A 15,484-nucleotide genomic window follows, 5' to 3' on the forward strand; every position below is an offset into this window, starting at 1 on the left:
AACGCCCAGCTGGGCTCTCCAGCCCCCTGCCAGCTCGTCTGCTGCACTCCTGCCGCCCCGCTCTGGGCCACACTGATGCGGACACTGGCACAGGCCCCACACTCCCACATGCCTGCTTGCTTCCACTCCCCCCTCCCCCACCACTGCTTTCCCCACTTTTCTGCCCACCCGCCAGCCGCTCTGCACTACATGGCTCCCAGCTGCATGGCTAGACTGCAGGACTCAGCAGGATCCAGTCTGGCCTGGCCCCAAGAACTGGGGAGATTGCCCATGGTCCTCCCCTGCCTTCCTGCCCCCCACCCCTTCTTACCTGAATTTCCCACTCCTGCACAGGTCCCAAGCCAGAAGCGTCTCCTAGACAAGGGCTTCTGGCTGTGGGGGGAGGAGGCAGGTGGGTCTTGCTGTTCAGGGTCCTGCCATAGCTTCCCCTGGATCCTACTGCCCCTGGCTTCTGTCATCTTTGGCAGGCAGCCTGGGGCAGTTAAATATTAATTTTCTAAATTTTTAGGGGCCCCAGAGGCTGGATAAAATGGCCTGGTGGGCTGGATCTGGCTCACGAGGTGGCTTTTGCCCACCTGGACTATGTGCACTGAAGAACTCTTTGGCCCCTTACCTTTCACCTTCAAGTTATATTGTGTTCCACTGGACCCACCCCAATGGTGGGTAATGTGATGTTCATACCAATCCTGGTCCACCCTACAACTCTGTCCTAGGCAGATAGTGATGAATAGAATGTGATGGGAAATACTGTTACCCAGGAAATTCCAGAAGTTTAATCAAAATACATGGTTTCTCTTTTTGAATGGAGATTTTCAGAGCTGTTTTTAAGTGCACAATTCTATGTATTTGGTATCTTCTATATGTTGATACTTTGTAGACTTCTTCAGTGCCTAAGGAGATTATAGTTGAAAAGGAAGAAGACCCTTTGAAGAAACCACAGAAAGAACGTCAGAGATATATGCATATATTATATGTGGCTGGGAATTCAAGCTTTAAAAAAAATCCAGATTTTCCAGTTTTGGAGAGTTAATCAAAGTTTGATCAAAGAAGCTGATTTATTCATGAATTGGAACCCTGCTTCCTTCAAAAGGGAAAACATTTAAGAAGCTGGCCCAACTCCACAAAACGGAGACATATCAAAATCAAACTAGCCACGCTTGCAACAATACTTCAACATTTCCTTTACTAACTTCCCTACCTGTCTGTCATTTAGTCCCTGAAGGTCTTCCTGCTCATAACTGCATAGTATGGCCTGGATCCAACAAAGCCCCTAAGAACTAAATTCACTGTGACTAAATATATCTTTAAAGTTAAGGATAGGCTTAAGGGCCAGATTTTTAGAGGTACTTAGTTAACTAATGATGTAGGTAAGTGTCTAGTAGAATTTACAAAAGCAATTAGGGACCTAACTCCCATTGCCTTTTTTTTTTTTACTCAATAACCTCTTATCTGCACCTTTAGGCACTGTAAATGTTTTGCTCAATTGTGACCTAAAGTTCTCAATGTCCTTCATCCTCTGATCTTTGGTTCAGACCAGGGGAAGAAAAAATGATTCACCTAGACGGGGGAAGAAAGAAAAAATGGTTCACTTAAACAACTTCTGGGCAAGTGGGGCTGCACACAGCACCAGCCACAGGCCCCGGGGACTACACACTGCAAGGGCTGCATGCTGCTTAAGAGGACCTCCCTCATACTGTTTCCATTGTGCATGAAGCCCTGTCCCCTCAGACGTGGCACACGGGCAGCCCACTCTGAAACACAGGCAGTCCAGTTCCCCTCTGCCACACATGCAGTATCCCTCCCCACCATCCCTGGACCATGTACATTGCTCAGGCAGTCCACCTGCAGCATACAGTATGAATAGCCTGGCTTCTTCCTTTACCGAGAATATACCATGCTTAGCCCAGCACCCTCCTACATCATGCACACAACACAGAGCAGCTTAGCCCCTCCTGCTACACCTTCCCATCCTGAAGAGTGGAAACAGAAACCAGAATCCAGAGGGAGGGGGAGCACAGGGAACCTGAACACTTGCTACAACAGGCCATGTGTTAAACTTTGTGGGACACCTGTAACTCATGAGCCACCTTTTGGATTTAGCACAAGACCTTTTCAACTGTGCAGACTTTTATTATAGAGATTTGTAGTACTGGCTTTCTGTTCTCCCTACCAACTTTTGAACTTTTGAAAAACCTAAAAGAAAAATATATGGTGTACTAACTAATAATTATACCTTAAATCATAGTACCTTAAATTGTACTTGAGCATAAAAGAATTAAGTCAGTGATGATATCTATAAATGTCTGTAACTTGTGTGTAACTTCCAACAGGATTAAGTGACACTCTTAATTGTACAATTGGTATGAACTATGCATTCTGTTGTTCCTTCAGCAATTACATGCACTTTTTTAGCTTGTTGCTTTGGCTTCAAGATAAAGCTTACTGGTTTCCATGCCTATAAATAATCATGCGTTTTTTCCATTTTTGAGGTGGAGAAAACTAATAAGATAATAAATTTTCAGTGATTACTAAATAGCTTCTGGAGTCTGACAGTAATTTCATCGTTTTTTGGGATCAGGCCTATAACCCTGAGGACTTAAATTTCCTTTCTTTCATGATTTTTTTTATTAATCTTGCCCTTCATCCTCAAAATGCAAATGTTATACAATAATAGCTCAAAAGAAATCTGCAAATGCTGGGAAGTTTGCATGGAAAAAAAAAAAATCTCATTACCAGAATGATTCCTAAGTAGTACAATGTGGAGAACCTTTACTGACGCCCACTAGAAGTGGAAGCACATTGCCCTTCAACTTGGCACTGTAATAATGCAGCATGCTTTGCCAGCAATAAACACGTTAAGTAATAGAAATTGAAGCTGAAGTACAGTTTGCATACTAGCTGTGGCTCAGATTAGAGTGTTCTTCAAGGTGCCTTATCACCATTCAACTCTTTAGTTTAGAGGCATAGGTTGCAGAGGAAAAGTCGGGGAAAGTCTAAGGGCATGTCTACATGAGTGCGCACATGCCTCTTGTAGCATCTCAAAGCCCTTTGAGATGTTGCAAGAGGCATGTGTGGGAACAAAAAAATGTTCCCTATACTGCAAAGGATACTGGATATCCAGGGGTCAAAAAATACCCCGGCAAAAAAAGCGGGGCAGGATACGGTCCCTGACTATGCTCTGAGGCAATGGAGGCTCAGGTCCTCCACAAAGCTGCTCTGGCAGCCAACCAGAGTGTCTCTATGGCTGGCCCTTGCCCCAGTGCTGAAGCACACTACCTGCCCATGCAGATAGTGTGCCAGCCGGGGGGAGCTGGACCCAGGCTCCGCACCAATAAGTAGGGGGAGGGGACGATGGGGGGACCCCCTGCTGTCCCCATCCCCTGTCAGCTTCCCAACCCCCCCCCATCACTGCCCTGCCTGGCCCCATCCCCCAACCTGCTCCTTGAGCCCCCCAGATCACTGGCCCATGTGGCCCCACCCCCTGCTGACTCCTGCAGCCTCCCAACTGCTGCCCCACCCAGCACCAGCATCCTAGCACTTAAAAAAAAAAAAAAGGCCCCACACAGTGGCTGTAGCAGTGGCTATCGGGGCCTCTGACACCTCGTGGGAGAGCTCTGCCATGCCTCACAGGGTAGCATGGGGAAGCGGGGATTGGCCTCAGCTGCCTGGCACCCACATTGCCACTGTCAGATCCTGTGGGTGCTGCATGGCTCAGCAGGGTGCCACATGGCACCCCACACTGTCTGACAGCTTGGGGCCACTCGGGCTGCATGGTGGGGGCTCTGCCACGAGACCCCCGAGGCCGCAATGGCTGCTGCTATAGCCAGTGAGTGTGGGGCTTTTTTGTTTTGGTGCTGCCAGATAGGACAGCCAACAGGGGGCTACAGGAGCCAACAAGGGATGTGCTGTGCAGGGGGGCTGTGCCCTGCAAGGTTGCAGGGGACCCACCCCTCCTGAGCAGCCCACCCCCATGATCCACCCACACACCCCATTTTTCCCTATTCAGTGACCCACAGGGTGCAATGGAGAGCTAGGTCTACATATTTATTGTAATACTCTTGAAAGCTATGCTGAATGAGAAGTCCTGATGATTTAGGGCCAGATTTTTAAAGGCATTTAGGCACCTACTCTCATCTATTTTGATGTGTAAAGTTGCAAGGCAGAATGGTATCCTGTAATAATAATGACACTACATTATTATAGAGTGCCTTTTCTCAGGAACTCTCAATGTCACTCACAAGATAAGTATGATTATGTTCATTTTACAGATGAGGAATCTGAGACACAGGGGTGATAAGTGACTCATCCAAGATCACTCAGCAAGCCAGGAGTCCCAGGCCAGCCTGTCTGGGTATGGGAATTAGATCAAGTGGTAGAATGCTTGGTTAGCATATGAGATGTACCAGGATTAATGCTTGCATTCTCTAGTGAGTGGCAGTACTCTTTATTTCCAACCTTCATTTTCCGTCAGGATGGTATGTATCATAGTCAGGCTGCACTATCTCACCATAACCTCAGGCAGTTAATGGCAGAGCCAAGGGGAGACCCCAGGTGTCCTGAGTTCCAGTGCAGTGTTCTAGTGACTAAATCACATCACTTTACGTAAAAAGTGCTGTACTGTATTAGGCAATGCTAATAGTGTCAACTTCAAGGTTGCCCTAGAGTGCATACCGACTAACCATCAAGACTAAGCCCTTTAGGTCAAACACAGGCAATTGTCCAGACTGACCTTGTAAACTCTGTTTGGAACTTATCTAAGTATGCTGGCCTTGAGAACAGAAGTTTGCTAGATAAAATTCCACAGTTCTCTATTCCTAACTTCCACCCTTTTGTGGCCCAACTTTTCTATCTACTGCCTATACAGCAAGAGACGTGGACTCCAGCTAACTCTGAGAAGGAATCCACAAAGGAACCTGCAAAAGATCTTGGTGCTATATTTAAGAAATAAGGAGGACAATGCAGATGCTTCTGGTACAGACTACAAGATGTGTTATAAAGGACACAATGGCAGAGCTGTTAAAGCATCTAACTGTGACCCAGATATGTAGGTTTGAGACTTTCATTCTGAAGGCCATCCCAGTTGAATCAGCTGCAAATGGACACATGGTCATTTGGTGTGGGGGTCAAATGTGACTGGACATGTCTGTTGTTGGGTACAGAAACAGATATGCCTTAATCATGGTAGACCAGTGGGCTGCTAGGATCAGGTGGGCCTTGACAAGGCATGGTACACATCAGGAAAAGTAGTTCAGGCTGGTCATAGGTGACACCAGAAGTTTGGAGTTTGTTGATTTATTGACAGCTGTTTGAATTATCTCACCATTGTGGCATGTTGGTCTTTTCTGCTCTCTATCTGTGGTACACATATACGTTTTTGTACGGATTAAATGTTTTGCCTAATTTAGTCTTTGGGCTGAATGCTGGGCATTTGCCTGAGGCATAAGGTATGTGTACAACATATCCTAAAGCAGTCGAGTCATGCCGCCAAGAAATAAGTTCCACATGCTAGTTCTTCTTCTTGTAATTTTGCAAAGTAGATGCCTCAGGACAGCTCCAAATGGGTATCTCAGCATCATGTTCAGGCTCTGTCTCACAGTCTGCAAACCTGTGGGCATGAATCTCAGGTAGGGTTACCAACTGTCAGTAACTTTAATGACAGTCAGTAAAAAATCAGGCTAAAAAAGACTGTCAGTAAAGTCAATAAAAAATAGGTGTCAGTACAAACACTAAGCAGCCACAGCTTGACTGAAACTCTGACAGACGTTAGAACATAGCAGCTATACTATTCAGAATGCATTCTCTCAGCCATGTGCTGCTGCTGTTGCATCTCAGGCTGCCTGTAATATTGGTGGGTCACAGGTATACTTCTTTGGGGGTCTGTGCCAGGACAGGAGGAGTGAGGCTAGCAGAGGTAAGGCTGGGGGAGTCCATTGGCGGGGAAAGCAGGTTGCAAAGTGAAGTCAGGGGCATCAGGGTATGGGGATGAGTAGGCGGGGGTGGCTGGCAACGGGGAATGAGGCAGCACAGTGTAAAACCATTGCTGCAGTCAAGAATTGCCATTTGCCAGTCCAATAATTTTTTTTATGTAAACTTTTAACTGATAACCATTTTTTTTACTTTTTTTATTATGGTTGATGTTAAATATGTGACATGTCAGTAAAAAAAAGTTTGTCAGTAAAAATATTGCAGATTGTCAGTAAAAAAAAATTCCCTGGTTGGCAATCATGGTAGCAGGTCTTATTTTTTGGTGGCGTTCCTTGTCTCACTCAGCAGGCATTGTTGGCATACTGTTGGTGTATGATATATAGGCGGTCAGAGTAAATGATCGGGTAGTCTTTTTGGTGTAAATTATATGAATCTATGAACCAGCATGGGTTTGTCACAGGTAGATCCTGCCTGACAAACCTTGTAGCCTTCTATGACCAGGTCACGCACTGCCTGGATGTGGGAGCCAAGACTGATGTCATCTTCCTGGACTTTAGGAAGGCCTTTGACACAGTTTCGCACCCTATCCTCATTGGGAAGCTAGCAGACTGCGGAGTGGATGCCTACACGGTCAGGTGGGTGGCCAACTGGCTTAGAGACCGCACCCAGAGAGTGGTGGTGGATGGTTCCTTCTCGGCCTGGAGGGAGGTGGGCAGTGGGGTCCCGCAGGGTTCGGTCCTTGGACTGATATTATTCAATATCTTCATCAGCAATTTGGACGAGGGTGTGGAGAGCACCCTCTCCAAGTTCGCTGATGATACCAAGTTATGGGGCAAAGTACTCCACCTGGGAAGGAGGAACCCCCAGCACACCTATAGGTTAGGGAGTGTCCTTCTCAGCAGCTCAGAGGCAGAGAGGGATCTTGGAGTCATAATTGACTCCAAGATGAACATGAGCCGGCAGTGTAACAAGGCCATCAGCAAGGCCAATCGCACCTTGTCGTGCATTAGCAGGTACATGACTAATAGAACAAAGGAGGTGATGTTCCCCCTCTATGCGGCACTGGTCAGGCCACAGTTGGAGTACTGTGTCCAGTTTTGGGGGCCGCACTTCAAGAGGGACGCGGGAAATCTTGAGAGGGTCCAGAGGAGGGCCACTCGCATGATTAGCGGCCTTCATGATAGACCCTACGGGGGGAGGTTGAGAGAGCTGAATCTCTTCAGCCTTCACAAGAGACGGCTGAGGGGAGATCTTGTGGCCGCCTATAAATTTATTAGGGGAGGTCAACGGGGAATAGGGGAAGCACTGTTTACTAAGGCACCCCAGGGAGTGACTAGGAATAACGGGTGTAAACTAGTTGAGAGTGGATTTAGGTTAGATATTAGGAAGAAATTTTTCACAGTAAGGGTGGCCAGGATCTGGAATGGGCTTCCAAGAGAGGTGGTGCTATCACCTAGCTTAGAGGTCTTCAAGAGGAGGCTAGATAGTCACCTGGCTAGGGTCATCTGACCTTGGTCTTCTTTCCTGCCAGGGGCAGGGGGTCAGACACGATGATCCATTGTGGTCCCTTCCGACTCTACAATCTATGAATCTATGAAACAAGACCCAAGGAAGACCTAACATCTAACATCTAACATCTATAAGAGATGGTTGAGTGGGCTGAATGCAACAGAAGCTATCGTGGTAGCCTAATAAATACAATTTTATATGGCTCTTACCCTATAGATTCAATCTCATGACTGAATTCTATGCAGCAACAGGATTGTGTATCTGTAAGAGAACAAAGAGAAACAAACTCTTGCTTTTATGTTGATAGCTTCAATACATAGTAAGGTTCTCAGCAGGTGTCAATTAGTAAAGACAACATAGTTATACCACTACCTCAGGGGAGAATCTGGTCCCATTAAATTCTTTTAGAACACAGCCATCCTGTGTAAAGTTCATAAATGTACATTTTAAAGGGTCAAGAAAATGACTGAACATTGGAGTAGAGGGTCAACAAGCATTTTCAGTGTGATGAGTTCTATTTTATTAGTCAACCAAAGATTCAAAGATAGATAGATAGATAGATAGATAGATAGATAGATATTTTAGAGGAATGTAAAAATAGAAAAGTAAAAAGCAATGTTCAACATGAAAGATACCATAGGACTTTTAGGACTTTATAAGTCTTAGATTCATATATGCTAGGGCTGGAAGGGTCCTCAAACGATCAAGCCCAACCCCCTGCCAGTGGCAGGAACAAGTGCTGAGATCATGTGAACCCATCCAGGTGCTTGTCCAGTCTCCTCTTGGGAATGTAAAAATAGAAAAGTAAAAAGCAATGTTCAACATGAAAGATACCATAGGACTTTTAGGACTTTATAAGTCTTAGATTCATATATGCTAGGGCTGGAAGGGTCCTCAAACGATCAAGCCCAACCCCCTGCCAGTGGCAGGAACAAGTGCTGAGATCATGTGAACCCATCCAGGTGCTTGTCCAGTCTCCTCTTGAAGACCCCCCAGATACTGGCAACCCTAACCGTGAGGAAGTTCTTTCTGATCTCCAACCTAAACTTACTCTCCATCAGCTTGTGGCCATTGTTTCTGGTTATTCCAAGGGGTGTTCTGGTAAACAGAGAATTCCCTGATGCCCCTCCCTCCCCTCCCCCATGGTAAATGTGTATACTGCTGCAAGATCCCACCTCAGCCTTCTCTTGAGGATGCTGAAAAGGTCCAGGTCCCTTAGCCTTTCCTCATAAGGCCTTCCCTGCAGGCACCTAACCATACGAGTGGCCCTCCTCTGGACCCTCTCAAGGTTGTCCACATCATTCTTGAATTGCGGCACCCAAAATTGGACGCAGTACTCCAACTCATGATGTGGTCCAGACTACTCCTGGCCACATCATTTGTGCCCTCATGGACAAGGACCATGGGATAGTAATCAGAAGGCTGAATAAGGTTGGGAATCCTCACAGTGATGTCTCAGATCCTGGCTCCAGGCAGGCAGGAAACCTCCCATGCCATGAGATCCAGTTGACGAATAGGCCACTCCATGTCTCTCATGGCCCACCATGATGACCCAGCATCTCTTCTTCCGGCTGCCAGGTTGTCACTCAGCCTACATGGTTGCTGAGGATGTGTCTTCCCCTGTGACTTCTGCTGCTGCATCATCCTTCATCACTGAAACAGTTGCAAAGCTTTGGAAAAGCTCTTTTTTTCAGACATAAAGTAACCATTTATACTTAACAACATAGGACTGAGAGAAACTCCATGGACCAGCAAGTCCTGCCCTCTCAGGCAACCACATCACATATCAAGCTCTATCTTAAAACTGATTCTGTCTTTTTGTCACTTATGTAGATTTTAAATAGGTCATTTTCCCCTCCCTGTTATCCTCTGTACCCCCTATAGCATATTTTCTTACATAAAACAAGCATCTTTCCCCCAAAATTCAAGTACTGGAAATTGTAGTGTGCATTATACTCAAAGAAATATGGTAACAGTTTCTGATACTTTAGCCTCTCCCAGAGGAAAGCAAAAGCTAAGGTACACATGCTGCACAGAGGACTCCTTGGTAGGCCTGTGCAAATAGGGAAGTATTTGATTAGGATTTGGAGTCGGCTGATTCGGAGGACAGTAATTTGATTTGGAGATTTGGATCACTGTCCTGAATTGATTCACCCAAATCACTTCAGAAGATTCAGCGCTGATTTGTAGAGATTCAGTGATTCATATCAGCTGGGGAGAGGCAGGCACAGCAGGCAAGCTGCAGGTTCTCCCATGGCTCCTCTGGCTGTGCCTGCCTGTCACCAGGCAGGGGAAGCCATGGGAGAAGCCCCCATGGCTTTCCTGCCCAGCACCAGCCCCAGCCTAGTCCTAGCACTTTAAAAAGAAAAGCCCTGAACTCACCAGCTGCAGCAGCAGCAACTGGGGCCTCTGGACACTCATGGAAGAGGCTCCCCACACAGCATGAGACAGTGTGGGGAGGCACAGATCATCCCCCCACCACCTGGCACCCACACAGCAGCTGCCTCATGGCACGGGTGCAACATGGCTCAGCAGGGCACTGCACACTGTCTGCAAACTGGGGCCACTGGGGCTGAGTGCTGCTGGGCTCTGACTGTCATGTGAAGCAACCCCAGCTCCCAAGCAGTGCACCGTGTCCTGCTGAGCCATGCTTCACCCAAATGATGGGACAACTGCCACGTGGGTGCCAAGCAGGGGGCAATCCCCACTTCCCCCCACTGCCCTGTGCTGCGCTGGGGGATTCTGCCACAAGCCCTCAGAGGCCACCGATTGCCACTGCCAGAGCCAATGAATGCGGGGCTTTTTTCTCTTTTTTTTAAATGCTGGAAGCTGGCCCAGGCAGAAGATGCGGCAGGGCAGCCATGGTGGCTTCTTCTGCAGCTCCTCTGGCTGTGCCTGCCTCTGCCCTGGCAGGGGAAACCACAAGTGATATGCCACTTGCCCAGCTGGTGCAGGAAGGAGTGCAATGCAGGCATGGCTCACTCCGGGTGGCAGCAGGGCACAGCCCCCCCGCCCAGTGCTGCCATGCCCACATCAGCGCTGGGAGTGGGGGCTCTGCCCTGCCGCCACTTGCCAGCCAGCACTGGGGGCACGGGATGCGGACACAGCAGTGCTTCAGTAGCTGATTCAATTACTGCCACTTGTCCCCTTCCACCTGGAGCGAGCCGTGCCCACATCCTGCCTCCCCTCCCCACACCCTGGCTGGGCAAGCGGCAGCAGGGCAGAGCCCCCACTCCCAGAATGGCTGCATCTGCATTCTGCACTCCCCCATCTTTCTCCCTGAATAATGTGCCCCCCTCCGCCCCCGACCCCAACTGGGCAGCTTGTCCCAGCCCCAACCCCAGCCCTAATCCCTCCATTCTCCATGCCCCTTCCCTCCCCAACCCCAACAGACTTACCAGCTGGAGGCAGCTGTCAGCTACCTGTTTAGTCTATGGCCGAATCTCTGAATTGGCTGAAACTTTTCCAAAGCTTTTCCAAATTGATTTGGATGCTTTGAATCAATTTGGAGCTTTTACTTGGTCTCCCAATTCAATTTGGATTTGTAGATTTGGTCCCCAAACCAGCCAAATTGCCTCCAAATTGAATCAACTACTGAAGCTTTGCACAGCGCTATTCCTTGGCTGTGGACAGTTCCTTCCCCCCTGCCCCCACTCCTTCCAAACTTATATGGAAAAATCCTTTTTTTTTCATTCTATCTTTCAAAAAACAAGGTGTGTATTTTGGGGTGAGGGGCATGATGTATGGAAGAAAGTATGGTATTTATGAATCCTCTAACATAGATTTTAATTTTTCTCAATCACACACAGTGGATTTCGGAAGAAGAGACTGGGGCAGATACTTGAAGCACTTCTTCCCCTTGTTCCCTTTGCCACAGCAGTGACCCCTCTGTGCAGACCAGAGCCATCGTTTTGAACTGTTGTGACATCAGGCCATTCAAGCCATTCTACACCCATAACTATATGGCAGTTTATACTATATTCTTATGTGTTTCAATTAGTCTCTCCAGAGAAAGTGTTGCATAGCCTCACAACTCTCACTGTTAATATTGCCTGATAGTCATTAAGTTTACCTCCATGCTATTTTATCCTGCTGCTCCTATTAATATACCCATGTGCCAACTGACATAAACCAAGCCTGATTTTCAGGCATGCTGAGCATGCACACATCTTCAGATCAGGTCAGTGGGAACTTCACATGCTCTTCAGCTTCGAATATATGACCCTCCCTCTTGTTCCTTGATGTGAGGGAAAAGGACAATTTCAGAAACAGAACCAAGGCTGGAGGAGGAGCCGCCATGTGGCTTGAGAGGTATCAGGAGTCTGGAGAGAGGAAGAATCAAAGGGTTACTGTGTTGGCAGTATCTCTATGAGCCCTTTGATCTAAGAGCTGCTCCAGCATGTCATTTAAGATGTTAAATAAAATCAGGCCTAAAGCCAATCTCTCTGCGCCCCACTGGACACCTCTCATCACTTAATATTTTGTGTTCATTGTTACCCTTTGTTTACATGGCAGGGTTCCTTGTGCAGAGGGCACACCTGTTTATTCATTCTCATTGCATTAGCATGCCAAGGCAGGATTTTGTTCTTCTGTGTAGTTTTATATGCATTATTGTTTTCTTTTATTATTAAAAGTGAATGGAAATAGGCCAGGGATGTGTCAGGAGTGACACATTAGCTCGATCTTTTTAGAGGTGTCACATAGCACCTGGCATCTTCATAAAATTTCTTTTGAATAAAAACAAATAAAGGGATTTGGATAGCTGTGAAGCAAAGGACAGATGCATCAAACAGCTCCTTTGCAATTAGCGATTGGTAGGATCTTTTTAAAACACATGTCTTTTTAAATCATTAGCCTAGATTTGATTCTCTTGGAGTTGTTATACTCAGGCCGCATCTACACAAGACACTGAGTGCACAGTAGCCCATGACTACTATGCAGTAGCATCATGTGACAGGAAGCATGATTCACACAGATACACAGAAGCTCAGGGCTGGAAGGGATCTCATGAGATCATGAAATCTAGCCCCACCACTCTGGGCATAATGCAACTCTACTGCACAGTAGTCTTGGGCTACTGCACAGTCAGCACCACATAAAAGCCATTCCTTGGCACAGTAACTCCAATTATTGCACGGTCATTGAGTATGTGTTTATACAAATATTAAATGACTCCACAGTAACAACTGCGCAGTCAGCATCTCTTGTAGACACAGCCTCTGTGTGTATGATTGTGGGCTCTGTGGTTTCCTCTTCAGAGGTGAAGTAGCTTTTAAAGAGTCCAGTAGACATTGAGAAAGGTTTTACCAGTGATCTCAGTAGAGCCAGGATTTTACTTGTTCTGTTTCTAGGATTGTTGGGGGACATGCAGAGAAGAGACTTTCTTGCAAGACCTTTAAAAACATGTTGTCTGTTGTTCCCTCAGGGCTGTAGCCCTGCTTTACTAAGACGCACCCAGTCTGGCCTGAAACTGTGGTCATTGAAAACTGTCCCTTTGAGAAAAAAATGAAACTGCTGCCAAACTCACTCTATTCCACAACCACAGCCTAGAAAAGAGGTGTTCAAATCATCTTTGCCTCATTGGTCAGATCCAGATTATGGGGCTCCCTGGAGGTCACATGCAGTGCAAGCGGTGGCATTAATCCCTTTGGGCACATCTACATGTACACTTTAATGAGCAGTAGCCTATTTTACTACACATTAAAAGTCATGTAAAAAACTGTGATTACACTAATGAGCAGTAAAGTAGGCTACTGTGCATTAAGCATCACTTTAAAACCATGTGCATTTGTTACTGTGCATTAAGGCACCCTAATGTTAATTTCTTTAGTACTTCACATTGGAGGTAATAAATTGAAGGCACATCAGAAAAAGTGCTTTAATGCAGGTGTAGATACACCCTTTGGCTGGCAGAGCTGCTGTTTTAGTGCAGCTCTAGAACCTAGGCAGTTCACTTTGCCATGCTCAATCTCCCTTCTACCCATTTTCTTTGCACTGGCAGATAGCAGGGGGAGGTAAGTGACATTAAAGTCCTGGGTTCCTGAGCTATGCCAAAACATCAGGGATTCATATGTGGTTTGTAAATTCCCTTTCAGGATCAGGCATGAGAGACTGGAGACAGAGTGGGGTTTTTTGTGAGAAATGTGCCCCCACAGGCAGTTGGGTATTCTTGTCTTTGATAGATTCTGGTGTGCAGTTTGTGGGGGGGTACTGGAGATTGTTGGCAGGTTTTGTTTTTTGAGCTGTAGGAAGTTGGCTTCTGGTGATGAGGTTAGGTTAGCAAGGTTTGGTGCTTGTTTGAATTTACAAACCACTTTTCACAGCCAGGCCTATGAACTTCACTTCATCAGCCTCCTAGGTAGAGAAACTCATGGACTCAATATAAACATTGGATTTATGACACACTACACGCTGCTGGACATCTGACTGCCCAGGTACCGCTCCACTTTTACCTGCGCTGCTACATCCCCCTTCTCCCCCCACCCCAGCCTGTCCCTCACCCCCTGATGCCTCCATTTCCTTTTTCACTGACTGACTATCTTGCCTGCATTGCAGGCCAGCCTCTGGCTTCTTTACTGTTCCTTCCATCCAAGAACAGCACACACACCAACTGCAGATGCTTCCTCAGCCTGACAAAGGGGTTTTCAACCCAAAAGCTTGCCAAGATGTATTTTTCTAACTATTCAGTTGGTCTGCTAAAACATACCAGATTAGATTGACCCAAAGGAAAGGACCTGGTCTAAGGACAAAGCACTGGCAGACAAATACCCCTAGCACCTGACCAGAAAGATGCAGAGTCCTGGGCACATCTAAGCCCCAGGGCTGGCAGGGAGAGTTCTCTGGCAGCTGCTGAAGAAGCAGCTCTTGCAGGAGGGGAAAGAAAGGCTCAGATACAATTTGGCTGCCTGAGATGCTGCTGGTGCTACTGTGCTTGTTCTCACTGAGTTATTTTATTACCTGTTGTCATTTAAAGTGGTGGACTGGACTGAGCCTGTAGGGGAGGAGGAGACTCATTGGGGCACACTACCATGTCAAGTAGAGGCCCCAGTGCCTTAACACACACACTGTGTCACCCACGTCACGAGTTTTGCTTGTCAGCAGCCTGAGGTGAAGTTTCCCAGAAACCCCTGCACCTTTCTCCTTGACATCTGGCAGGATTCATGGCCTCAGCAGGGTCTACCATCCCTGCAAGGTTCATCTGAACCAGGCAAGAAATGACAAAATTATAGGCAGTTTTGTGCTTCCCCATTAGCCTATGGGCGAAACGTCAAAACAGCATCGAAACAGCAAAACAGCTGCAGTGAAATGAAATGGAACAGTGATTTTGAATTGAAACCAAACTCGGAAAAAAAACCACTGTCCTTTCAAAATGTTAAAATGAAAGTCAAAACAGAATGGTGCTGTTTCACACAGCCCTAGTAAGCATAGGGGCTACAGGGAATGTCATGAAAAGTGTTATCTAGGACCAGGCTGAAATGTTTTTAAAGCTTATCTTCACTTTACCTCCTGAATAAAACAAGCCTATTTAGAGACCAGTTCCTGAGCCCCATAGTCATCAGCTCATTGCAGAAGCAATCCCATTGATTTCAATGGGACTAATTATGAGTCAGGTATATACAAGGTGAGTAAGGGTGTCTGAATCTTGCTCTATAACTGCAGATACACTGGGAGGACTGCTATCCCATCCCACCACCAAAACAGATGAAGTGTAGTTTGATACCATGAGCCAGATTCTTGTTTACATACATTTTACACTAGTGTAGTGGGTCTCAACCTTTTTAGATACAGGGCAATCTTCAGAAAATGCCAGCTCTTACCTTTCAGTCATTTCTTAACTGAAAAAATAACAGGCACCTACCCTGGAGATCTTCAGAAGAAGACTGGATGCACAACTTGCTGGAGTTATTTGACCCCCAGCAGTCTTTCCTGCTCAGAGCAAGGGGGCCGTACCCAATAATCTCATGAGGTCCCTTCCAGCCCTAAACTTCTGTGAATCTGTGAACAGCATTTTTTTCTATCGGGAAAACCTCAGAAAGATCACAACAGATCA

At 46.7% G+C, this 15,484-nt stretch overlaps 1 protein-coding gene across 1 annotated transcript in view; it reads left to right on the forward strand.

Annotated features, from left to right (window-relative positions):
* Nucleotides 1–15,484, forward strand: part of CFAP299 (cilia and flagella associated protein 299) — a 70,868-nt gene that overhangs the window by 31,643 nt on the left and 23,741 nt on the right. The gene's annotated exons all lie outside the window — the stretch shown is intronic.

Source organism: Alligator sinensis, unplaced genomic scaffold (assembly GCF_000455745.1).
Source record: "Alligator sinensis unplaced genomic scaffold, ASM45574v1 scaffold652_1, whole genome shotgun sequence".
NCBI lineage: Eukaryota > Metazoa > Chordata > Crocodylia > Alligatoridae > Alligator > Alligator sinensis.